Raw genomic sequence first — 27,887 nt, 5'->3', positions numbered from 1 at the left:
AACCAAATCACGCCTGATTGAATACGATTAAGGCGCGAGTTAGTTTTACTCCTCTTTTGAATTGTTCTATCAAGTTATGTTGGTTTGTTATTTGATTATTTGTGTTATAAGCAAAAAAGAATGCATCGTTTTAGTTTTAGTATTGTAGTTTTTAATTTTTTTTTGTTTTTGTGTTTTTTTTCTTTTGTTTGTTTGTTTTCTAGGATACTCAAAACCCGATTAACCCAACCCGAAAAAACCCAAACCCGAATTACCCGAACCCGAAAAACTCGTAAGAGATTTGGGTTCGGTTTCGGGTCAAGATTTAAAACTTTGAAACCCGAAAAACCCGAAAAACGAACCCGAAGAACACCCCTAATCAAAGTCATCACCGCAGAAAATAAGGGGTGACGGCGGTGTAGCCCTAGGGTAATACTACCCCTTGGGTGGTACCGTGAATCACTCCATCCGCCCTGTGATACTATTTAAGTTTATTATATAAATATTTTTTATATAAAGATAAAAACACACAATATGAACTAGGAAAGAGGTGGGAGTGGGGCTGCTTATCCACCCGTCCTTTCTAGACTCTAATGGCCAGTATCTACACTCTCCCATGCCCATCGTGGGCCCTTTTTATGACATACTAAGTAAATATATTTAAATGACGAATAATAGCTTAATTAAGAAACTATTAATTAAACAAGTATCATTAAGAGTTTAATGCAATGCTTTGAAAACTTGACCGGTAGTTAAGTCGACTATATTGATGGTTTGTCGAATCATCAGCTAACTACTAATTTACCGACGAATGGAGAGATATAGCATCGGTTTTCATCGATCATCGATAATTTGAATTTTTGATCGAATCACTTAAAACAGTCAATGTCTATTATTCTAATTGGTTCAAGGAGTTTTTGAAAAGTCGGCGGGTTAACCTTACAAAATATCTTTTATTTTAAATTAAAACAAATGGTCATATTTAATTAGAAGATTAAACATATCAATTGGATACGACATATAACACAAATTATTTATTAGACATACCAACCACCTAAAATCAATTTTTCAACTAAAATATGGCTGGGTCGGCATAAGTAATCCAACACTGAATGGCACGTGATGTTAGATCATGATTAGATTGCCCCTTTCTACTTCTGGAAGACCCTATGGGTTATTTTGGTCATTTAAAATTCCTTGTTCTTTAACATACAATTAATTGAATCGGAAGTTGTTTTGTTTTTTAGTATTCATAGCATCGGCATGCATCCTGATGTTGAAATTCGGAGTGAGTAAAAAACCGAATTAACCGAATCGAAATCGAATTAACCGAAAAAACCGTACCGAAAAAACCGAACCGAAGCATTAACCGACGGTTAATTTTTTGTTTTTTTGAAAAACCGAAATTTAGGTTTCAATTCGGTTATCCATTTTTAAGAAACCGAAAAAACCGAACCGATTGATGATGATAAAGATCATCAAGATGATGAAGAATGGACTAAACTCTTAAGAAAAATAAAATAGATGATGAATGAAGATCGAGACTAAACTTTTATTGCTTTTTAACTTTTAAGCTCTATTTAGCAACTTTGTATTCGTATAATTCCATGTAACACGTGCCTATTTTTGTTTTCTAAAGTCAATATATATGTGGATTGTGGTACTCTAGAACGTTCTTATACAAGCTTAAAATAAGCATTTTTATTTTTAATTTTTTTTGCAATGCCAACACATAATTGAAAAAAACACCGAAATTAACCGGAAAACCAAAAACCGAACGGTTTGCATATTCAAATAACCGATTACTTTGGTTTCGGTTTGGGTTTCGTCTAATAACCGAACCGAACCGAACCGTGCTCAGCCCTATCTGAAATCCACTATGTACAACACTATTAAAGTTATTATATATAGTAGCCTAAAAACGCACATTGTTTACCCAATCATGAAACCGTGTATAAAATAATGTTGTTTTGAATATATTACGTACTCGATAAAACTTTTTATCCTTTACGGATAAAATTTTGTTCAGTCATGTCATCAGCTTTTAAAAATACAGAAACTCATATACTGTTAATTTGTACGTTTTTAGTTGATTCTCAATTTTAACCAACTTTATCTTTGTTTTTTATTTATTGAAATGAGATATCTATTAGACGATATTATTTTAAAAAAGTATAATAATAATTGGTAATAAAAGAATACAAACTTGTGATTAAGAACTAGTTATGTGAAGGCAGGATCATAAACCATCCGCAGAGTGCTACGAGTTCCAAAGGTAAAACTTGATATGATTTAAATAAGATATTATAGCGTCACCATCTCTTGTTAATTACATCTGAAATTGTAGGGTTACAATAAGTATAATAATGTTGGATGAAAAGTTGACTTGAAGTCTATAAGCGTGCCCATGGGCCGTGGGCCAGGACCGGAGGTTCGTGCAACATCAACATGGCATGTAAACGATGCTCAAATAGTGTTGGAAGAAGATGGATACCCATGCATAGAAAGTGATCATCCAATATATGTGGTTCTTGATCTTCCTATCCATATCTGTTCACCACTTTCTATCATATGAAAGGAGATGGATTTAGTTGTAATTAAGTCAAAATTCAAGTACAGGGTTAGAAATGAAAATATGAAAAAATTGTAACTCGTCCCTGACGACAATACAAACCATGTGATTATTATGACAATTCAGACGAAAAAGACCCAAAAACTAGAATAGGCATATTTCGGGTTAGAAAATAAGTTATGAAAATCATAATGCCTCGATGAGTAGACAATGAAAAGAGTTTTAGCAGACCACTACTACAAGCTCAACGGTACGCTATGTGGCAATAAAGACCGAAACACAGATCTGACACGTGTAGCATGGCTCATCAATTGGTAGCAGACGGTTACCAATTCCTTAGTGGCCTTCTAACCCGAAAAAATACGTGTTCCATGACTAATCTCCGACGGACGGTAGTGGTTCGCTACCATATTCTTAGCTATCCATTACGAGTCCTAAAACGACCTATAAATGGTGAGTCTAAGGAGTTCATTTGATTCATTAACAATTTTGAATTCTCTCTCACTCATACTCGTATTCTCGATCCTTGCTTGAGCTTCTTCACCAACAAGAAACCCCTATCCTTGTGATAAGTAGCCGAGAGAAAAGGATGGAGGTTCTGCCCGAACACTAGAAGCCATAATCACGACTTTTAGTTGCAAGATAATATAGTTTAATTGGATTGACTTGTAGACCAATATAAAGCAATATAAATTAAACAAGTCAGGAGATGCGAGGAAGCATGCTTTTTTGAGTGTATTATGATGTTCGGGGCCAGGCCCCCTAACCAATGAGGGTTCAAAGGGTTGGCTAGGGTTAGTGGGCAACGCCCTTGGTATCAGCATCCAAGGGGTGGCAAGTGGCAACCCCTGGAATGGATTTCCGAGAAATAAAGTCTTGCAAGAAGTACAAGAAATTTTCACAAGAATTAATCTAGACCTTTTATTTATTTTTTTTAATCTTAAATGTTTAAAGGTACATGAAAAGGGTATAAACATATTTTCTCTTCAATTAACAAGAATAATTAAACCATAATATTTTTCTTTTGCAATTAACATAATTAATCAACCATGGCAATTAAAAAAGACAAAAAAAAACGTTAATTTACTTTTATAATTTCTTTCTACTCTCTTGATTTATTCATACACATATACAAAGTTTCTTTCAACTCAATTTACCTACATCTTCAATCATCGACACACAAATTTAAGTGTTGGGCTTGCAAGCGATAGGTGGTGGGCATGTGGGTTCAAAAATCAAACATGTCATTTGTTTTTTATTTTGTTATTCTAATCATCTGCAAACCATTGCTAACTGTGCTCAGCCAGAATGGCGTAGTGGGCCAAGACGGGAACCGGGCCTTAGCCACCAAGAGTGACTCCATTGTGTATTGTATATGTAAGTTTGTGTCATGTTTCTTTTTTCTAGAGCCTTGACTTGGAACAAATTTCTTTTTCTTATTTATTTATTATTATTATTATTATTTATTTTTTATTTTTTTTTTTGCAAACGCTTGACTGTTGATGGCCCTTTTCTTTCCAATGGATGCCCACGTATATGAAACCTATAACTAAAAACCTTTTTTTAATTTTAACTTTTATATCTTAGAATTAAAATTCTTGAATACTCATCAAAACCATCTTTGCATTTCTTAGGTAATAATATTATCATATACATTAATCGTTATAAAAGGATCATACATGAACTAATCATCCATTTTATAGTTAATATTAAAGTTTTTATTTTTTACTTAATCATTACTTGTTTTTTAGAGCATTCTCATCCTACCCCTATCTCCAAACAAAAAATTACACTAAAACTTACTTTATTTTCTCTCTTTATTTCAATTAAATAATACTTTTTATACCTTTTATCTACCTTTTATCTTTTCTTCACTCACAACCACTTTCAAAATATATTAAAAAATTATAGATGATGAACAGTAACTTTTCAAATATATAAAAAAATCACTACTTTTTATAAAATATAAAAACTCTTCACCCACAACACCCTGAATCACTCTCTAAATTATAAAATCACCCCTCACATAATATGAAGGGTTGGATGAGAATGTTCTTACACCGCATATTTTTCACTCAAGCCATATATTGCTCCCTGGGAATTTTTTCTGGGCTCAATTTCATCATCTTATTAGTTATTGGGCCCATTTTTGTTACTTGTATAGGGTATGGTATTCAAAATCTCATAAACAAGCCATGAGGTCAAGGGAGGACCGGAGGAGCATGGCGGACGAGTTCACAAATTATAAGATATAGCTTTGCTTTTTAAGTTTTAACTAAAATAAGTTTAACCTGCTTGTATAACCCAAAGTCCAAACATATTGCACACATGTCTACTATTAAAAGAAAATGAATGTGAACATTTTGCAATTAAAAAAAAAACAGAGAATATTTTGTTTACGGAAACATGAAAGTACTTTGCTTTCCGAACTTAACTCGTTTGTGATGACATAAACTTAATTCAATTACATGTCTTGCAACTATATGACAACATAAATATATTAAACAATGAACAACGATATATATTTTGCATCATTGAATGATGCTATAATTGGAACTCAAGAATGTTGATGTTGATTCCCCGTCAGTTAGCGTAGATAGTTCCTCCCCATACACCACAGAGGTATTCGTTTGAACCTATGTAGCCCGGGAACGGGTACGGGACCGGGATACGGGGACGTTACGGGTATGGGAAATGGCAAAAATCATAAATCCAAGATACGAGTACAGCAAACAAAAAAATATAAAAAATTACAAATATATTAAAAAAAAGTCCAAAGGTGGTTCATCTACCGAAACAGTAGTAGATGGTGTTCCTTGTGTTGTGTTTTGAGAAGCCATAAATTAATAATCGATTATGATGTTTGAAGAATGAAGGTTGAAGAATAATATTATATTATTATAAACACACTGTGAGTGAATGACTTGTAACGTGAACACTGAAGAATAAAGATGATATAATTATAATATTCTTTAGGAAGCCAAAGGGTTTTAACTTTTAAGTTTTCTGCCGTGAGTGCCGTCAAACTATAATACATATAATATTATCTATGGAAGTTCAACAGTTTAATAAAAAAAACCCAGATCTAATAACGAAACGTTTCGGAAACTCTGAACATGCCGTCCCCAAATCCCGGAATCGTATCACCTCCCGTCCCCTTTTTACGGAAACGGCCGGGAAACGTTTCGGCGGCGTTTCCGTCCCCGGCGTGTCCTCGGGACGGGGACTCAACTTCCATCGGCGTTTCCGTGCATCGGAGGTTTGAACTATAGAGGGAATGTGCGACCTTCGTATGGTTTCCAACTCTATAGCAACTTCTTTCATTGTTGGTCTATACCTTCCGTTCATATTTAAGCACCGCATTGCTAGGTTAGCTACAATCATAAGCTCATCCCTAGTACCCTCTTTAATCACTGTTGCAACAAAAATTGACATAGCACGCCCTTCTTCCATAGTCGACATAAAGTGTGTAGCCAAACTTCTAGTCTCACCAAATCTAGTTAGAGAAATCGGCCTTTCTCCAGTTAGGAGTTCTACTAAAACAACTCCAAAACTATAAACATCGCTCTTTTCAGTAAATTGGCTTGACTGAAAATACTCAGAATCAAAGTAGCCAAATGTACCTTTAACTAAGGTAGTCAAATGAGTTTGATCTATGGAGACGAGCCTTGAAGTTCCAAAGTCAAAAACTTTGGCCCTATATCTGTCGTCCAAAAGTATGTTGGTGGTTTTAATATCTCTATGGTATATTGGAATAGAAGTTGCTGAATGTAGGTAAGCAGGTGCTCCTGCAACCTCCGTAGCTATTTGTAATCGCATGTCTAAAGAAATTGGGAGCTCACTGGTCTCATTGTGAAGCTGATCATACAAAGTGCCATTTGGAATAAACTCATAAACAAGAAGAGGGACCTCGGTCTCTAAGCAACATCCCAATAATTTAACCACATTCCTGTGATTGATTTGGGAAAGAATGACCACCTCTCATTAATAAATTGTTCTAACTGGCTTTCATCAATTATTTTTGATTTCTTGACTGCCACAATCCTTCCATCCACCAACATTCCTTTATAGACTGTACCTTGACCTCCTCTACCAAGAATTCTGTTTTCATTGAAGTTATCAGTGGCCTTCTGCAACTCACTTGACATGAAATGTATGGTTTTATCAACTAAAGATGGGTCAGTTTCTTCCTGTTGTTTAAGAAGTAATCCACCGTTACGTTTAAAGAACCTCTTTCTTCGCCTCCTTTCTTTTGTTCTTTTAATCACCTTGTACAAAAAGTAACCAATTGCAACAATAAAAAGTACACCCGTGCTTATGCTAACACCTGCATGAAGGTTGATACAAAGTCAGTAGTAAGTAGATTAAACTGTCCCTCCCTAATTATGTCTTAAATCTGTTTGGAAGTTTAAAGAGAGTGCAATTTTGTTACAAGTAACCATAATTAAAGTAGTCACCGACTGGTTTCACATTCTTCTTGTGTTAACAATTTAATCTACTAATAAATTTATTAAGTTCAAAATTTTATGTTGCCAACAGACGCAATTGGTTACAGCTTATGTATAAATCTCAAATCAAATTGCCATTTTCAATTGTTTTAGTGATCTAATGGTTTAAATGTCAAGCACGGGGTTCCACGTTTGTAGCCAAAACCAAATCAATATTGTATTTTGATTTTTTGAGAACACAAATTCACATTCACTCGATCGTTTGTTAATATTGGATTGGTAACTTGAATTATCTAAGAGTCGTATATCAGAATCACAGGATGTTGATAAAAATTTAAACAAAAATGTGTATTCAGATTAACTGCCGGCTATGAGGCAAGGCTGGGTGGTCAACTGAACCCGGCCCAATACCCCGATATGCTCGATTTTTTTAAATCATATATATATTTTTTTTGAAAAAAAAATATGTATTCTTAATTTTTAAACTCAATTACTCAACTCATTAAGACACAAATTTTTCTTTTCGCCTTCAGGTAAAATTTTTTTAACGATTTTCAGAAACAGCCTTGTTCAGATTTAAAATATATAAACACACCAAACTAGCAAAAGTTATTAGAGAAAAATCTGACTAAATGCTAAATAAATATTATTAAGAAATAAAATATAAAATCACAAAGGTGTCACGCACTGTTTTGTGTATGGAGAGATTAATCCGTACTTGACCCGAGAAAACCCGTACCCGAACTAACCCAACCTGACAAACCCGAACTCGAGAAAAGACCAACATGAACCTGAACATATATAAGTAATTTGGGTTAGTTCTTGGGTCCGAATTCTGGGTTTCGGGTCAACCAGAATCAACTTTTAGTTTTAAAACCAAATATATTTTTAAGTATAATATGCTAAACCTTAGTCACTAAGGTTATCAGAATTTGGTTTACATCGATTATTTTGTTCCTATTCCACCTCTCTTGATAGATTGTTTATTGTTTATTAATGTTTTCAATTTATGACTAAAAACAACTATAATCAAACACCTTAATCATGACAAATTGAAGACGATTTATGCTGGTTTATGGTTGGATCGAACTTGTTATATTTTTGCTCTTTTTTGGATTGTTTTATGGTTGCTGCGTTACAAGTGAAAAAGAACATGTTAGCAATAATTTTAGCGTTGTAGCTTTTCATTTTTGTTTGTTTTCAAGTATACTTGAAAGTTGATTAACCCAACCCCAAAAACCAGAACCTGAAAAAACCGTGTGAGATTTGGGTTGGGTTTCAGGTCTACATTTAAAACTTTAAAACCCGAAAAACACGACTCGAAAACCCAAAACCCGAATAGCACCCTGATCACAATCCAAGAATGGTTTATGGTGTGATGGCTTGTGTGCCTCACAAGCCATCACACCATGACCGACCCACAATGCCACATGAGATGTGTAGTATATGCCGAGGGAATGGAACCAAGGAAGTTCAAATATGTAACTTGAAAATAATTTCATATAAGTTTCAAGTAATTTATTGAATAATTTATAAAGTTTAATATTTAATTACCTAAAATAAAAATCTCACAGATGACACCAATTTGAAAACGTCATACTTGTATTTTATAAAGCTCTACAAATATCGTGTTGTAAGTTAAATTACTATTTTTTGAAATTTCTATATCATGAGTTCATGATAATATCAAAGGTTTATTTAAAAATGCCTGTTTTTTTTATTAAAATGAGAGAGAGAGAGAGATTTTCAAAATTAGCAATGGGCTTGGCTAGGAAAATAATTAGTCAGCAAGTCTAGGATAATATAAAACAAATAGTCGAGCCACTGACATTTATTTTTATCTATTGGGAGCAGTATGTTAGGTGAAGGTTCTTTTTAAGAGAAGTTTGATGTAAAAATTGTTGATTGAATAATCAAATGAACAACTCAAATGCTTTAATAGTCAGAATCGAGGGTTACAGTACTGAATCAATCAAAAAACAAAATAGAGTACAATGAATCTAGTTATCACAGATTGAAAAAAAGGAAGAGTAACACAAAAGTGATTCTGGAAACAAAGTCTCAATTGAATTGAAAACTGAAGAAAATAGTGTTGTTGTTGACTGCCTCTCCTTTCGGTGGGTGAAATATATTAAAGTTAAGGGAATATTGTCCAGCTCATGTTTAGCATCCTAATTCCCAAAGAAAATGCAACGGCCCAAAAGATTCCATATGCAGTCAAAGTTTCCATGTAAAGGCAATAATAATTCAACCTTCTTTATTTGAAGAATTACCTCATACAAAACAAATAATAATATTAATAATATTAATAATAATAACAATAATAATAATAATAAAAAAAAGGAATTGAAAATGACATGTATAATTTTAACATTTGATATAAAAGGTCTTTTGAAAGAAGTTTGTTTAGAAAATATTTTTGCAAAGTTAGAAAAATTGATTTTTTTTTCTCTTTATTATTTCAAAATTTTGGGAAGCCATATGCCAACTTCTCTTTTGAATATCGGCTCACCAGTTTCATGTTATGTCTGAACTTTTAGGCTTGAATATATACAACCATTGGAGTAAAAAATAATCGCCAATCGTTAAGAAAGATTAGGGTTGAAGAAACACTAAGTGACCCGGTACAGATTATAGATAATCTGGGGGTTAAGTAATGTTTCCCACGGATGAGATCTAGCTGAGAAGGCTGTTCTTCAGGAGACCTGCAAAACAAACACCGTAAGCTCGTCACTGAGAAGGGGGGGGGGGGTTCCTCCTTGTGACCACCCTCCGGCGTGAGAATCAGACTAGGTTGCTCTGAATATAAGTGTATATTAAGAGATTGCTAGATAACTGGATAGCAGATGATCTTACCATTCCGAGATGTTGGAGTATTTATAGCCGAAGGTAGGTTTCCTAGAAGGTACAGCCGGCTGAATAGTATTCCTGTTCTACTAACAGTGGACTATGCACAGGCCATACTGGTTGGTGGGTAGGTTACGGCCAACAGTAACAAAGTCGGCTGCACTATTCCACCAACTGTAGACTATGCACGTCCCACCTACTGTGGATTGTACGCAGGCCATGCTGGTTGGTGAATAGGTTACGGCCAACAGTAACACTATTCCACCAACTGTAGGCTGCGCATGCCCCACAGTAAGGGTTGGTGAGTAGGCAGCGGCTAATAGTGACAAACAGTACTAGAGGGTGCTCCTCCTCGCACTGTTGTCGGTGAGCTGTCACCCTGTGATTGGCTCATGGGCTGTTCTGGTCAGATCGTCTGTCCTATCCATACCTTGGTAGGTATAGTACAAAAGATCTTTCAGAATCATAGACTGGCTCATTTAGGCGGGATTGTTCCCTCCTTGCTCATTCCTTCATGTGACTACTGAAGTATCTAGTGTCTTGTGCGTGTAGCCCTGCTGTCTGCGGGTAGCCTTCCCTGATGGCTTGTATCCGCAACTGCGGGAACAGGCGGGGTACTTTACCATTGGGAGGCTTTCCCTGCGTGTACAGCTTGCGTACTGCGCGTAAGGTTCTCTGAGCATGGTGGGTCCTGCGGGAGCAGATGGCCTTTGCGCAGACGTCCCTGTTCAAGGTTAGTCTTGCGGGACCAACTGGGCTCTGCTGGGACCTACCTCTTCAAGTCCCCCCAGTCCAATGTTCTTCTCATGAATGTTCAATAAAGTGAGGTGAACTTTTGGACTTTAAGCAAGGGGTTTTGAAAAGGTTTTTAGTTTAAAGGTTCTCCGTGGGGATTCTTCCCGCGGATTTCCTAATGTCACTTGCAAAAATTCCCGATTTTTTTGCTTGATCTTTGGGTATGATGCGGGTAGGTATGTAACCTTCTCGCAAGTCAGGAGCGTTGAGTCTCACTTGTGTGGATTCTCCTTGAGGTTTTAGTGGTTTTGAACATAGTGATCAATTATGTTTAAACCACCAATTCCATCCTGGAGCCTCAAACAATGTAGTTCTCGACGTTCCCGCTATGCGGGGATGTTATTTCCGTTTCCACAAGCATTGCCCAAAAGATCCTTCTTGGTTTCAATTCCCTGCGGAGCGCTAAGTATGTGAAGGGTTTTGCCTTAACACTGTACCCGCGCTCGTCTTATGGTTACTTTACTTTCAAGGTACCCCTGGCGTCAATTCCCTGCGGGTGCTAGGTATGTGAAGGGTTTTGCGTTAACACTGTACCCGCACCCGCCTTATAGTTACTTTGTTGCCGGGGTTTTCTTGGCTTCAATTCCCTGCGGGTGCTAGGTATGTGAAGGGTTTTGCCTTAACACTGTACCCGCATCCGTCTTATGGTTACTTGGTTGCCAAGGTAAGGGGTATTTTCCCGCTTACTTTTGAATCTTTTTGAATTTTGAATTTTGAAATTCGAAAGGTTGGTAAGGATAAGAACAGTCCAAACATCTGAAACGTCGTGCGACGGTTTCTTCTGACTGTGTCAGGACGTGCAGGAAGTTATGGTGACGTGACAGTACATGGTCATTCCAGACGCTTTTTCAGGCGCGTGGGCTCGATTTTTCGGGCGCGTGGCCGCGAAATTACTGGCACGCGTCATTTTGACAGCTGTTGCCAGGTTGCTTTTTGCCACGCGTCATAGTTTCATTGCACCTTCAATTTCTCTCTCCTCCGCATTAAATTCACCGCATTAATTGCGATTAGTATATAAAGGGGGTGGAGGATCCTTTCCAATTCATACTTTCACATTTTCTCTTCATCTTTACAGCGATTTCCGGTGAATACTCTAATTAGTCGAGCATTCCCCTGAAATCGTTTTCTTCTTCCTTTTGCAAGATGTCTTCACATGATTTCGAGCCTACGACCGATGATAGGAGTACTGCTGGCGAGTGCCAGTGTGCTCTGCCCGGCGATCAGTACCGGTATGTTGTTAGGAAGTTCATGCTCGATCCTCTCGAGCCTGAGTTTCCTGAATCCCACCAGACCGTGTACGATGCCCCCAGAGACAAGATCGGGGTTTATGCAGCATTCTTTGTCTATGGGAATCTTAGGTTCCCATTGACAAAGTTTGTTTACCGTGTCCTTGAGAGGCACGGTGTTCATTTGACCGAGCTGCACCCTATGACGGTCGCCAAGATTCGCCACTTCGAGTGGGTGTGCCGGATTCTGGGCATCGAGCCCCATGTGGACCGCCTGATGACCTTCTATACTTGGAGGTGCATCCAGGGGTGGTACACCCTGACAACCCGTATCAAGGGTTTAAAGATTTGTGCGACCGAGCGCAGTCTCCGATCGTGGAAGTGGGAGTTCTTCTACATATCCGCCCGCGCCGTCCCCCTTGCCATGAAGTTTAAAAATGGCCAAGCAATTCCGAGCCTTCACGCCCCCAACTACCAGGAGGCGGAATGGTTCTCGAAGATATCCCTGGTCCAATCTCCGGTTTACCGGTTTGCGGAGTCCGGGATGGTGATGCTGGGGATGAGCCGGGTGTGGAAGGAGGCGTCTCAGGTTCCCATCCTTCTCGAATACGGTTTGAACTCTACTCCTTATGGTATGTCCTGTCTTTCTTGCTGATATGAGTTTGTCTTCTAACTGTTTCTTTTCTTTCAGAGGGGAACAATTTGGAGTCTCTCCTTTACCCGCGGGAAGCTGACGATCCTGTGCGGATGGGTACTCGTGCTCTTGATGAGAACGAGTTGCCCATCCTGGAGCAAACAGCGGATCGGTTTGTGGAGGTTTATCCGCTGGGCCACGAGATCCTGAGCCACCGGCGGCCAGGTAAGGCGTTATTCTCTCCTCCACCCCTCAGTGCTGTACCCGCTGCTGGAATTCCTTACACCCTGTCTTCTTCTGAGGAATCCGCAGATGGTCCTTCGTTAGTGCGGAAGAAGCGGGCTGCCGGCGGGAAAGGGAAGGAGAAGGCGGCCTCCACAGCCGATCCAGTGCTCCTATCCGACACTGAGTCAGATAGTGAAGGGGCGGGGGGGAAGCCTGATGGTGAGAAGACCACTGTTCCGGAGGCTACGACTGTTACCTCTGGAGAACCAATGACGACGACGGTGACCGGCATCAAGAGACCGGCTCCATCGGGTTCGTCCCCGCCCGTCCGTACGTTCAAGCTGAAGAAACCCTGTAAGTACAACTCTCTTAGCTTTTATCTTCGTAGTTTGATCTTCAAGTCTTTTTAACACTTTCTTCTTTACGCAGGTGTGGATGTTGGCGCATTCCAGGGTGAGGGGCCGAGTACTACCTCTCCGCCAATGACGGTAGGCTTGGTCAGCCTACCTGAGGCGTCGACCCAGGCGCCTGCGCCTGCTTCCGCTGGTTCAGTTGCTCATTCTGAGCCGACTGTTCCAGCCGAGATAACGTCACCGCCGGCTGTGAGTGCGATTTTTACAGCATCCTTCACACAGCCGGCGGTTACTTTTGCCGCGGATTCTGCGGCAGCGACCGCGGCGGCGATTACGGCGGCTGCTACCATGCCCCCGTCATCGGCAACGACGGCCGGTCCTTCAGGTACGCGTGGGGCTTCTCGCATCTTTCCGCCACCTTCCCATCTGCCTGACCTCTTGGATGGATTTCCATTGGGTTCAGGTGATGGGTTTGGCGGCTATCGGCCTGTAATTGACCCTACAGGTGCGTAGGGTTCCTTTGGCCCTTTTTTACTTATATATTTTATCATCTTTTCCTAACTGCTTTTTGTTTTCTGCAGTTTCGGATTCCAATGAAGTGTATGTTCCTCGATGGAACATACGCCGAGGAACAACCCTTCGTACCCCTGTGGAGTGCGTGGAATGGGCTCGCCACGCTGCTCCCCATGGTGCGTTGGGGGAAGCCATGGCTAGCTACCAGGAGGGTAGGCTAACCAACGAGCTTCGAGTTCTCCAGGCCCGGATGCAGCCGCGCGTCGAGCTGCTTTGTCGTGAAAATGACAAGTTGAAAGCAGCTCATGCCAAAGAAGTATCCCAAGCGCGGGCTCTTCGGGAGGAGAACCAAAAGCTGTCCGCAGCTGCTGCGGAGAAGGAGAAGGCCTTCAAGGCCCTCGAGGTTGAGGTTCAAGCGCGACTCGAGGCCCGCTCCAAGGCTGCCCAAGCTGTTAACGAACAGCTTCGGCTAGCTAAGGAGACTGCGAGGAACGCGACCGAGAGGGCCACCAAGGCTGAAGCCGTTGCTGAGCCTTTACGCGTGGAGAACGAGGAGCTCAAGGCCAAATCAGAGGCTCTCCAACGCGCTCATGATGCCTTGGCAATGGAAGATGCCAAGAAGCTCCAGGAGATCCTGGACCAGAGGGGCGTGCTTGACCATACAGAGCGGAAGCTTAAGGGCGTCGAAGAGGCTGCCGCAAAGGAAGTGCTACTTGCCAACCTTAACAAAAGCGAAGCCGAACGCGCCTGTACCCAAGCTCAAGCCGCCCTTAAAGAAGCTCTGGTTGCCAAGGAATGGCTTCTTCGAGAAGCGTTGTCTCAGGTAAGTCTATCTTCATGTCTTCACGCTTTTCTTTGTAGATAGGGTGTTGACACTTGTATATTTTCTTATGCAGGTTGTGCATCGGGTCTTTTCAGAGACATCTTACGACGATGCAATGAGCGCAGCCCTCAACGCTTCTCACGAGGATGGGGAACGGGTCGGCTTCCTGCTTGGTCTAGGGTTTGTTGAGAAAGGCGTCCCGCCATCCAACTTCCCTTTGTACAATGTAAATACTGAAGCCATATATGACCAAGCAGTAAATCAATACGCCGCATTCCCGCATCCGGTGGTGGAGAAGGTGAATGAAATTGCTGCTGCTGATGACGGGCTACCTATCCTTAAGGCTTATCTTGAACAGCCACGCTCTACTGACGGCGCTGGTCCAAGTGGAAGTGGCCCTGAAGCCTGATCCTGAAGATCCCTTCCCGCTACTAGGATAGATTTAGTTTGTATAGATTTACTTTCTTGTAGGCGGGTAGTTACCCGGCCATTCTTGTAACGAATATTTATGAAATGTAAATCTTTGCGCGGCTAAGACCGCTTGATTCATTGGATTCCTTGCTTTATAAACGTTATATGATTTACATACTTAAGTTTAAATTAGCAATTTTCCAAGTGTTTAGAATAAGTTAACCTTTGAACGTGGTAGATATAGGTGTGAAGTTTTGCTTCCTCTTCCGTGATTGTGCGGGTAGGACCGTCACTTGCACGTAGTAGGATGGCTAAACTTTACCATTTGACCTGCGTGTAGGTTTACCTTATTTGAGGATAAGTTAACCTTTGAACGTGGTAGATAATAGGTGTGAAGTTTTGCTTCCTCTTTCGTGATTGTGCGGGTATGACCGTCACTTGCACTTAGTAGGATGGCTAAACTTTACCCATATCTGACCTGCGTGTAAGTTTTCCTTATCCCTTTTTTTTTTTTTTTTTTTTAGGATAACCTTTGAACGTGGTAGATGATAGGTTGAAGTTTTGCTTCTTTGTTCGTGATTGTGCGGGTAGGACCGTCACTTGCACTTACAAGGATGGCTAAACTTTACTTACATCATACCTGCGTGTAGGTTTCCCTTATTAACGCTGTGTTTACGCGGGTTTTCTCCGCCTTCCACACGTAATGACTTACTTCTTCCCGTTTATGCGGTGAATACCGGTATCAGTGGGAAGTTCATAAGTATAAAGGTAAACACATTATGAAAGGAGAATCATTTCCATTAGAAGTGGCTCTAGGCCTTTTCTTTACAAGTCTTGGAATTGATCTACATATAACATTTGCGTAATTGAGCTCCATTCCATGTTCTTGGTATGGGAGTGCCATCGAGCCTTTCGTGCCGGTATGCGCCCTTTCCCAGGACTTCTTTGATAATGTATGGCCCTTCCCAAACCGGGGCCAGCTTTCCCGGGCGCTCTTGGTTTGAAGCCTCGTTGTTACGCAGTATGTAGTCTCCTTCCTTGAAGTTGCAGAGTTTTACCCGCGTGTTGTAGTACTTTTGCATTTGTCGTTTGTAATTCTCTTCACGCACTGCGGCTAAGTCTCTGCGTTCCTCGGCTAGCATAAGGTCTAACCGTCTTTCCGCATCATTGTCTTCTGGCTGGATTAAGACCCTTGGTGAGGGTAAACCAATTTCGACTGGGACCATGGCTTCAGTGCCATAAGTGAGACTGAACGGGGTTTCTCCCGTACTGGCCTTCTTCAGCGTTCTGTTTGCCCAAAGGACGTGCGGAAGCTCGTCCACCCAGCCGGATCTGTGTTTCAAGAGTCTTTTCTTTATGCCATCGACGATGCTCTTGTTTGCTCTTTCCACCTCACCATTACCTTGCGGGTGTGCCACTGAGGTAAAGGTGTGGGTGATTTGAAGTTCTTTTAGCCACTGTTGTAGCTTCTTGTCAGCAAAGTTGGTGCCGTTATCGCTCACCAAATTCTGTGGAAGTCCAAAACGACAAATAATAAATTCCCAAATAAATTTTTTGATATGTTTTGCGGTTGTTTGGGCTAAAGGTTTTGCTTCTATCCACTTGGTGAAGTAGTCGATGGCTACCACTAGGAACTGAACATTTCCTGCTGCCGTGGGAAATGGGCCTGTCACATCGATGGCCCATTTCTGAAATGGCCATGAAGAAGTGACTGGAACAAGTTCATTCTTCGGGCGGTGTGTGTTGGGTGCGTAAAGCTGGCAAGACCTGCATTTTCTGATGTATGCCAGTGCATCCGTATGCATCCCCGGCCAAAAGTATCCCGCGTTGTTTAGCTTGGCTACAACAGCGCGGGGACCTGCGTGTACCCCACAGATGCCTTCGTGTACTTCCCTTAGGAGGTAATCAGCATCTTGGTTGTCCACGCATCTTAAGAGTGGGCCAAGAAAGTTACGTCTGTAAAGGATGTCATTGATAAGTTGATAATTTAGTGCTTTACAGCATAGTTTTCTTGCCTGTGTTTTTGACTCTGGTAGTGTTCCTGCTGCAAGGTAATTTATTATCGGTGTCATCCACGTTTCTGTACCGGTTTGGATGACACAAATTTCCTTGTGCGGGACTGATGGTGCTTCGAGGAGTTCAATGCGGATGTCCTTTCCCAAATGGGTGAAGGCTAGTGACGCAAGCTTGCTTAACGCATCCGCAGATTTGTTTTCGCTGCGCTTGACGTGTATGACTTTACAATCATTAAAATCACGCATGAGGGTTTTTGCCTGGGCGAGGTACAGGGCCATTGTGTCGTTCACAGCCGTGTACGTCCCATTTATTTGGTTGGCCACCAGCATGGAATCCACGTGGGCTTCCAAGTTTTTCACTCCCATCTTACGCGCAATTCTCAAACCGGCCAAGAATGCTTCGTATTCGGCTTCGTTATTCGTACTTGGAAAATCCAACCGAATAGCGTAAGTATATTCTTGGCCTGCTGGGTTGGTTAATTTTAACCCTGCGCCTGAACCCTCGTTACTGGCTGCTCCATCAGTGTAGAGTCGCCAGACATCATTGATGTCCTGTGCTGGGGAGGGTTGAGCCTCCTCCTGGCACTCTTTCTCCCGCGAAGCGGGGACTTCTGCAATAAAATCGGCCAGGACCTGGCCTTTTATGGCTGGTCTTGGCTTGTACTTAATTGCATATTCTCCCAATTCAATTGCCCATTTGGCTAGACGTCCCGATAATTCGGGTTTGCCTAGAACGTTTGAGAGTTTGAAGTTGGTGAGAATGGTAATTGGGTGACCCTGGAAATATCGTCTTAACCTGCGTGAAGCGTGTATAAGTGCTAAGACTAATTTTTCGAGGGTAGAGTACCGGGTTTCTACGTCTGTTAGTACACGGCTAACATAATAGATTGGCATCTGGATGCCCTTTCGTTCTACCAGCAGGACTGCCCCGGTTGCTCTATCTGTTGCGGAAAGGTATAGGATTAACTCCTCTCCTGCTTGTGGTGCTGTAAGTGTTGGAAGTTCGATCAAGCGTGACCGAATCTCCTGAAAAGCTGCTTCCGCTTCTGGTGTCCAGCGGAAGTGCGTTTTCTTCAAGCAGTTTCTCAATGTTGACACGAAAGGAAACGACTTATCCGCATGGTTTGCCAAGTAGCGATTGAGTGCGACTAGTCGCCCATTCAGTGTCTGAGCCTGTTTGATGGTGGTAGGTGATTCCATTTTAACAATGGCTTCGACCTTTTCAGGGTTCGCTCTGAAGCCATCTTTAGTAACAATGACTCCCAAGAACTTCCCTTCTTCCATCCCAAATGAACACTTGCTCGGGTTGAGCTTCATGTTTATTTTTCGGAGCGTGTTGAAAGTTTCTTCAATGTCTTTCAACATCGCTTCTGGCTCGAGGCTTTTGATGACCAAATCATCCATATAGACTTCCAAGTTTCTCCCGATTTGGGCATGAAACTCTTTGTCCATTAGTCGTTGGTACGTGGACCCTGCATTCTTAAGTCCGAATGGCATCATTTTATAACAAAATGTACCATCGGGCGTTCGAAATGCGGTTTTGTCCTGGTCATCTATGGCCATGTGGATTTGGTGGTACCCCTTATACGCATCCAAGAAGCATTTAAGGCGAAATGGTGCCAACGAATCCACCTTGAGATCAATTTCTGGTAACGGATAACAATCTTTGGGGCATGCTTTGTTCAAATCTTTGAAATCTATGCACATGCGCCATTGTTTGTCATTCTTCGGTACCATTACGGGATTTGCAACCCATGTTTGATATCTACTAACGCGTACGATGCCTGCGTCAAGGAGTTCCTTGACTTGGGTTCTATACGCGTTAGTTTGTTCAGGCCCCATTACTCTGCGCTTTTGTACGACTGGCGTAACAGCCGGATCGCACTTGAGCTTATGCTCCGCCTTACTTCGGGGTACACCAGTCATGTCAGCTGGTGCCCACGCAAAGATGTCAGCGTTTTTCTGCAGTAAGCGTTTGAGTAATGTGCGGGTGGGATCAACGATTGTTGGTCCAATGGTAACGGCCTGGTCGGGGTATTTGCCATTGAAGGCCCATTTTTCCGGTTCAGTGATGGTTGGTTTAGCCTTTTTCGGTTTGGGTTTAGATGAGACAGATGCAATGCATACCTGGGGAATGCCAGAGATCATCGCTACACCCTCAGCTGTTGGCCATCCCATCATGCCGTGGACTGAAGATACCACGGCATTGAATCTTGCCATCCCGTCTCTTCCGAATAGGATGTCGTACGTGTGGTGCGGCTTTTTCATCACGACAAAATCCACGTCTTCTGTGCGTGAATGATTCCCATCAGTAAGAGTAACGGGGAAAGATAGGATACCCAGGGGGGTTTCGGTACTGCCGTCAAACCCTTCCAATGAAGCGTAGACCGTTTCCAAGCGTTCTTTATCTTCATCATCTAGCTTATCAAAGAACTGCCTGTACATCACTGTCGACGAAGCGCCGTTGTCAGCAAGAGTGCGGGAAGTGATGTAATGCCCCAGCTGGCTTCTGATGACGATGGGGCCTTCCTTGCTGGGGCCTCCTGGCACTCGCGGGAAGCGCACCTCAGCTTCCTTCCACTCGCATGGTTCTGTCACTCGCCTTTTTCTTCCTCTGACCTTAACATGAACCATGTTGATGCTGATGTCGACGGGCTTCCGTCCGTTACCTCTGTACCGGTTGTCATTCCTTCCCCCCTTCCTGATTGATGCCACGAGATGTGCAAGTCTTCCATCCTTGACAAATGTCTCAATAATATCCTTCAAGGATGTGCACTCTTCAGTACCATGACCCTTTGTCCCGTGGAAATCACAGGATTTGCTTTGATCCGCATTAGGTTTCTGCCGGATCAATGGGGCTTTTGGCCATGGCAATTTTTCCGTGGCAAATATCTCTGTGACGCTCTTCGTGAGTGGCGTCCACCGGTGTTTTCGGCTTGAAGGGTGTGTGTTATCCCTTCCGCCAACAAGAGGGCGAGAGCTGGATGAGGTGTCAAAGTTTACCCTTGACTGCCAAATACCTAGCCTCCTCTTTTTGTTCTGCCGCGCGATCCGGACATTGTTCTCTCTTGTCCTCTGCGTGTAGAGGTGTGTACTCTGGGGAAGATCCCTTCCCAGTTGCTTTTCCGTCTCGGCAAAGCGCTTTGCCGCCGTCATGATGGCATCCCAAGTTGATGGCATGCCATCCTTACCCGTCAATGTGCGGATAAGTTCTGGGTATTCGGCGCCTTGGATGAAGGCGGCGCGAACCAGATCCTCACTTATGTTGCCGAGACTAAGCTTTTTGGAGTTGAAGCGAGTGATGAAGTCCAGTAAAGATTCATCATCCTCTCTCACGCAGTTGAGGATCGTCCACTGCTCTTCAGTGTACTTCCTCTGTTGGCTGAAGTGCTGGCTGAACTTGTTCTGAAAGTCCGCCCAGTCATATATGTGGTGGATCGGTAAACGATCGAACCATGCCCTGGCCGCTCCGACCAGAGTCATTTGGAACATGTAGCACCACGTGGGTTCCGTCCAGTTGCTGACGGTAGCCCCCGCAATGAACCTGTTCAAATGGTCGTCTGGGTCGGATAGACCATCATAGGTGCCAATGTTGGACATTTGTTTGGCACTTCTCGGGGCGATTGCTTCCGCAATGTCCCTTGAGAATTTTGACTTTCCTGCATTTGTAGCAGTTGGTCTAAAGGTCTTGGAGAAGTCACGCGGGTTTCTCTCCGCGATTGGTTTAAAAGCTTCCCCAAAATTCCTTTTTGGTTGGACGTCCGTTTCCTTACGCTTCCCTTTCGCCTTATGGCGAGGGTTCGCGTCGGTATCGGACTCCAACTCGTCGTCTGAGTACTCGCAGTCACTGCTCATATTGAGGTGTTGGCGAGTACTGCCGAATTCGTCGGCCTGTTGAGCTGAACGCAAGCGTTCATCCAATTCGGCTTGGAATTCTCTTTGCCTTGCTTCGGCCCACGCCTTCACTTGATCTAGTGTTTGGCGAGGGACCCTCGTTCGTTTTTCCAGCTGGGTATCGGTGAACCCCAGTGGAATATTTACTGCACTTGCCCCGGCTTGGGTAGTCGGGGTAGTGTTCGTAAGGATTGTATAACCGCCGGTGTTCCCCCCAGTTGCTGGGGTTGTTATCGGGGTTTCTTGGTCGGTTACAGGCCTTTGGACCGGAGTAACGTTAACCATTTCTTCAGAAATTGTGAAAAAACTAAAATAGTTCTAGCTTTTATGCACGGATGGCGCCAATGAAGAAACACTAAGTGACCCGGTACAGATTATAGATAATCTGGGGGTTAAGTAATGTTTCCCACGGATGAGATCTAGCTGAGAAGGCTGTTCTTCAGGAGACCTGCAAAACAAACACCGTAAGCTCGTCACTGAGAAGGGGGGGTTCCTCCTTGTGACCACCCTCCGGCGTGAGAATCAGACTAGGTTGCTCTGAATATAAGTGTATATTAAGAGATTGCTAGATAACTGGATAGCAGATGATCTTACCATTCCAAGATGTTGGAGTATTTATAGCCGAAGGTAGGTTTCCTAGAAGGTACAGCCGGCTGAATAGTATTCCTGTTCTACCAACAGTGGACTATGCACAGGCCATACTGGTTGGTGGGTAGGTTACGGCCAACAGTAACAAAGTCGGCTGCACTATTCCACCAACTGTAGACTATGCACGTCCCACCTACTGTGGATTGTACGCAGGCCATGCTGGTTGGTGAATAGGTTACGGCCAACAGTAACACTATTCCACCAACTGTAGGCTGCGCATGCCCCACAGTAAGGGTTGGTGAGTAGGCAGCGGCTAATAGTGATAAACAGTACTAGAGGGTGCTCCTCCTCGCACTGTTGTCGGTGAGCTGTCACCCTGTGATTGGCTCATGGGCTGTTCTGGTCAGATCGTCTGTCCTATCCATACCTTGGTAGGTATAGTACAAAAGATATTTCAGAATCATAGACTGGCTCATTTAAGCGGGATTGTTCCCTCCTTGCTCATTCCTTCATGTGACTACTGAAGTATCTAGTGTCTTGTGCGTGTAGCCCTGCTGTCTGCGGGTAGCCTTCCCTGATGGCTTGTATCCGCAACTGCGGGAACAGGCGGGGTACTTTACCATTGGGAGGCTTTCCCTGCGTGTACAGCTTGCGTACTGCGCGTAAGGTTCTCTGAGCATGGTGGGTCCTGCGGGAGCAGATGGCCTTTGCGCAGACGTCCCTGTTCAAGGTTAGTCTTGCGGGACCAACTGGGCTCTGCTGGGACCTACCTCTTCAAGGGTCAATGTATACATGAAAAGAAAAGAAAAAAACTACTCGTGCCAGTTGACCCTGACGGTTAAAAGCATGAAGAAAAGACATTACCTAAAATTACACCCAGGGAAGCTCTTTTATCACCATAACAAGTGAATTTCTCATCGACTACTCTATCATCAACGTCAAATATTTGTTGCATTCCACAGAAGCCTCCCCTGGCTTCACACCTTCCACACTCTCCTTCTCCGTCTATAAAAGGAAGTTCCATGTCAGGAAAAAAAAACAAATAAAGACGAAATATAAAATTACATACCATTGCCTTGCTTGCATCCATCCCTTAAATAAGGGTTTCCTGTTCCACCTGAATACATATTGTAGCATTCCCAAATATCCACTGTAGTACCATCAAATATATACATGGGGTATTTCGACATGTGTGCGCCAAAACAGCAAGTTACTTGATCAAGGTCTGCTAGAGTCCACATAAGCGATACGGGAATAAAAGAGGTGTTCCTAAAACTAAGTGGATCATATGATGATCCATCCACCAAGAAGGCAGACCCACAAGCTACATCTTTATCTTCCAAGAGGAGTAAATGGGATGCTGGAAACATTTATTGTATTAAAAAACTATCTCATAAATTAATTACAATAATGAAACCCTTCGCGGTTCATATAAACATTAAACCAAACACAAACACGTTTGTATCTAACTACGAGTTATAAACAATAGGTAAATTAATTAAAATAATTAAATAAACCTAGCATTCTAAACCAAAATGTATTAGGTCAAGTCCCAGATCGATAATCAAACACCAAGTAAACGAATAACTCTCGTTTATATTAATCAAAAAATATAACTCAAAAAACTGATTACTAACCTCTCAAACCCTAACTCAGTTTGACTCTTGATGAACCCTAACTCGGTTGCACCAACTTCTTATTCTAATGTCTAACCATAACTCGGCTTATATAGACTAACCAAACTTGCTAGCCAAGACATTACCAAATATATAAAACTCTAATAACTTTTGGGCCAAACAACAATTGAGCCAACATTAGGAAGTATTTGCATATTTATCTTCTTTTAATTTGTGTGTTGCATGCCTAGTTAACTTGCCTTGTACTCCAAGGCATTTCATTCGAAATTGCCAACAAACCTATGTTTACACTTGTGTGGGAAAGATTTGATAAACAAGAACAAGAAATCTAACACATAAATTTTAGAGACAAATATTGTGTGATTCTTTATGTTAAACTTCAACTCAACAAACAAACTCAATTACCTAGCCCTATAGTTATACAGAACATACAGTGATCCTAACCCAGCTCAAACTCAAATAAATAAACCTAAACAAGTTCAAATAATAAACTAACACAATTTAATCTAATCTATATCTAATCTCTTCATCTTAATCGTTTCTTTTTTACTTATCAATTTATCCTTTTCTACTTTGCTCCTGTTCAAATTATTCAAAACAATTGTGTTAAGCATAAATAAAAAGAGCTTTTAATGTGCGAGGTATGAGAAACATTAAAGTAATAATGTTAACAATAAAGTAATTATTATGTTGTTTCAACACTGTTGGGTAATAACAATAATTACTTTATTTGATTTAAAATACGTATTATTACATATGTATTTGATTTATTATTCAAATTCATAAATCTTTAACAAGAAAGATGAGAAAAAAATACTATATTTTGAAGTACATACCATTGGGCGTGCATCCATCCGTTAAATAAGGGCTGCTTTCTACTGACGGTGTATAGCCGACGCATTTCAACGTATCCATTGGAGTATCACTAAACGTATCAATTACTCGTCTTCGTGGGGGTTCCTTATCGCAACAAGTTACTTGATCAGAGTCGGTTAGCGTCCACACAAGTGATATTGGAATAACAGATGCATTCATGAAAATAAACGGGTCAGAAAGCCTTTGTTTGTCATATGAACTTTCATCCACGAAGAAGGCAGAACCACAACCTCCATCCTCTCCTTGCCCTTCCAAGGTGGCGAGGTTAATGCTATATGACTTGAGATGATGAGGAATTATAGTTTGGCAACAACCGTTTCCGAAACAGTTGTTTCTATCACTAAGTGTAACATTGAGACAAGTAGTTGAACACCCTGTGACCACACTTTCGTTGTATATCATAGAAGCAATACCGCACCCCTCAAAAACAAACTTATTGTGTGACTTGGAAAACAAGAAAGGGCTCTTGTCAAGATCCACACTCATCGTCTGATTGCAGTATGAGATAGTTGGTGTATTAACAGTGACTATATGATCTTCGAAGTCTACACCCAAGATTTCCAGGTGGTTGAGTGCAGATAGATATGGCGTGGAGTCGTTGCAAATTAACGATGTACCATTGATTGATAGAGCATTCCAAACCGATTCCAAAAGGGTATGGAATTGTCACGTTCCCGCACTTATCACTACAACCAGTTTTGGCGTACTTTGCAATTGCGGATGGTGTTGCTGTTAATAAAAAGAAAATGAGTAAATTACAAGCTTGAAAAAACTTCATATTTGTAAAGAAGAATATGATTTTAGGAGAAAATGCAAAGGGGTGCTTGTGTTTATGTAGGCGAGTATGTATGATTGGTGGGAAATAAACTAAATCATTAGTCAACGCCTCGTAGAAAAAACCGAAACTTGTAAATAATTGTTGGTGCTAGAAGCCTAGAACTACTTATTTTGTTCATTTTATAAAATAAAGTTAAATAGGTTATAACTGTATATTCTAAGTAACGTTCATTTATTGTTTAACTTATAAATTAGAACTATGATTATCTCAATAATAATCAACTTTTTATTCTAAGTTTATAACTGCAAAATGTGACTCGCTTTAACATTTAAACTATTTAATTATTTTCGTTATTGTTATTCGTTGTGTAACCTTAAATGATCAACTTTCACTAGTAGTTGTGAGTCACAACGACCGTAGAGTGTAGACAACAGATTTTTTATTTATAAGGTCATCCTCTTTGAAGCGGGCAACAAAGCTCCTTTCGAGGTAGCCCCTTTATAGTTTGCCCGGAGGGGCTTTAAGTTCTTTTTTTATAATAAAATTAAAGAACATACAATACTTAAACTAAAATAAAGATAAAAAGCATACAACCCAATTAAAAACAAAATAACCTACTTAATTAGCTAAAATTAAAACTAATACTCGTCGCCGTTCTCGTCCTTGTCATCTTCTTCGTCCTCGTTCTCATCCTCGACACATTGTCTAATAAAAGGTTAATATTAGTTGCCAAATAAATAAAATATGTAACATATATAAATATCTTTTTTATAATTTACCTTCACTCGAGTCTTCAGACGAGTAAATCCACGCACACGCCAACGCAGTCTCCTCATCCGTTTGCCGCTTCATTCGATCGCCTTTAGCCTTGGTTGTTTCACCTTGAGGTTTTTTTTATGACGTCATTTTGCTTATGACGTGGTAGGAGCTTCAGGTACTTGCGAAGACATATATAGCATTACCGGTCGTAATAACATATCGGAGAACGTTTGCGGGGTTGCATTATGGGTCGATAAAGACCTTGCTGGTTGGCAAATAAAGGGCTAGTAGGGTTGTTTTTGTTTGCAAGCAAACTACTCCACCAGATTTGAGTCAGATCCCATAGGTTCGGGTTTGGGATCGGGTTTGTATTGGGGTTCATTATTGTAAGATGTTAAGAAATTTTTGGAAGAGAAGGTTTGTTTTGGATGAGAAAATGTGTGATGAAGATGGTGGATTTTTGGGGTTAAATAGATTGATTTAATTTATTTTTTTCTTTAATTTAACGGTCATATGTCCGTTGTCAAACTCAGCATGGCCCACATCCCCATCCAAATCACCCGGTATTCCGCGGACCACCCACCTAAATTACCCCTCGGCGGTGTTCCCAACCCACATCACCCCTAAATTGCCCCAATGTGCTCCATAGAGGATGTTCTAAGGAATGCCCCACCGAGATATAATTAACGTGTGTTTATACTTAATGATTGTTGATAAGAAGATAAAATCCAGTTTCACAATTAAACGTGTTTAGATAGAAGTAACACCCCTCAATAACTTTGAATTTTTTTCTCTTCAATTTATATCTTTACTTTTTTTTATCCTCTCCCAACATGGATGTGGTACTTTTGTAGTCTTTTTTTCATTGAAATTTCAGTCAAACGACTATTTGATTAAAAAAAAAGTAGTTAGAAAGTCTTTTTCTTGAAAATTTCAAAAACCCATATCAATATCAATACGCATTAATAAATTAGGAGATCTCGTTAAACTTTCTTGTTTCAAAATAAATAAATAATAGTAAGGCTGTGTTACCTGGTCTTTGAATTCAACCAGGATCCAAAGATTATGTAGTAATAGAAATTTTATTAAAAAAAATAAAAGGTTTTATTATAAACCAGAGAGAAACCATTCATTCATTATAGATTATAATAAATGTGTCATATACATAACATATATATACAATACAAAAGCCCATAAAATGTTGGGTCGGGTCATAAATGTATGTGTATATAACACTCCCCCTCATACATTTATATTATACACTATTAACATTATACTACTGGATAATGTTGGCTCGGTTCTTGTGGACCGATATTAACTAATACTGCTGGATTAGTTATCTTGCATCGTTAAAACCTTACTAAGAAAAATCCAGGTGGACAAAACTTAGTCAAGGAAAAAGAGTACAGCGTGTGTGTTTCTATCCCTCAACTGAACAGAGCATCTAACTCTTTAGAAGCCAATCTTCTACCGTTGTTGCTTGACTTGATTTTGATGTGGTCGTCTCCAATCGGAATTATGCATTTTATATTGTCTTCATATATAGTCTTTGGGTTCTTCATGATTTGGTCTAAACCACATGCCTCTTATAAGTGTTGGATCATTGACCTTTATAAGTGAAAGCGTATTGGAATTATAGCCGAGCTCAGTGCAAGTCTGATGGATATCCTTCATAAACATAACATGGGACTCTGTATTTTCTTTATGGAAACAAATCCATGTCTCGAGTCCTTCAAGGATATTAACTTATCATTTAATAAGCTTAATGATGTTGTCTCGCTAAAAACCTTGCTAGGAAAACCCAGTGGAACAAAACCGTAGCTAAGGAAAAAAAATTGTGCATCGCGTATTTTATATAATAAACAGCATGCTTTATGATGATGTTAAATCGGTACTTCAGGACCTATAAGATAAACTGATGCTACTGGATCAATTATGTTGCCTTATTAAAAACTTTATTAAGAAAACCTCTTAGGACAAAACTTAGTGAAGGGAAAAAGAGTGCAACGTGGTATAATAGAATCAAATTTCACTAGCACATATATTAATAATGTAATATTCAATCTCGTATTATTTACAAGATAGATTGAGGCATTGATCTTGAAGAGGTATGTACCCGCCTCAACACCGAGCAAGGCGGGTCAACCCACAAGATATAGACAAGAGGCTTGAAATCAAGACATTATGAAGGCACAAAGCCAAAACCTACGCACATGGCGCATATCACATATGCTCACGCATATCACATATGCTCATGCATCACATGCTCAGGCATCATATGCCCAGGCACCACACATGCTCAGGCATCATATGCCCAGGCACCACAGATGCCCAGGCATCACATATGCTCACGCATCACATATGCTCACGCATATCACATATGCGCGTGGCGCATCAGCGCGCGGCGCATATCACATGCTCGTGCATATCACATCTGCGCATGAAACATCTGCGCGTGAGAATAAAGAGAAGACCTCGCGCATCCTCAGGATTGGCGCATATCACACATGCACA

The 27,887-nt window shown here is 41.1% G+C and overlaps 1 pseudogene across 1 annotated transcript; it reads right to left on the bottom strand.

Moving 5' to 3' along the window:
• Positions 1 to 5,052: 5,052 nt before the first annotated feature.
• Positions 5,053 to 24,622, bottom strand: LOC143625916 (wall-associated receptor kinase-like 1; annotated as a pseudogene). Its single transcript, XR_013152344.1, has 5 exons — positions 24,064 to 24,622; positions 22,393 to 22,653; positions 22,188 to 22,328; positions 5,819 to 6,878; positions 5,053 to 5,187 (listed from the first exon to the last, which is right to left on the bottom strand). The product of XR_013152344.1 is annotated as a wall-associated receptor kinase-like 1 (transcript).
• Between the last annotated feature and the right edge of the window lie 3,265 nt (positions 24,623 to 27,887).

Source organism: Bidens hawaiensis, unplaced genomic scaffold (assembly GCF_021521415.1).
Source record: "Bidens hawaiensis isolate Kalapana, Puna unplaced genomic scaffold, B.hawaiensis_p1.1 tig00004242_1, whole genome shotgun sequence".
Classification (NCBI taxonomy): domain Eukaryota; kingdom Viridiplantae; phylum Streptophyta; class Magnoliopsida; order Asterales; family Asteraceae; genus Bidens; species Bidens hawaiensis.
Note: the sequence above shows the minus strand (reverse complement) of the source record. Positions and strands in the feature narration are given on the sequence as shown.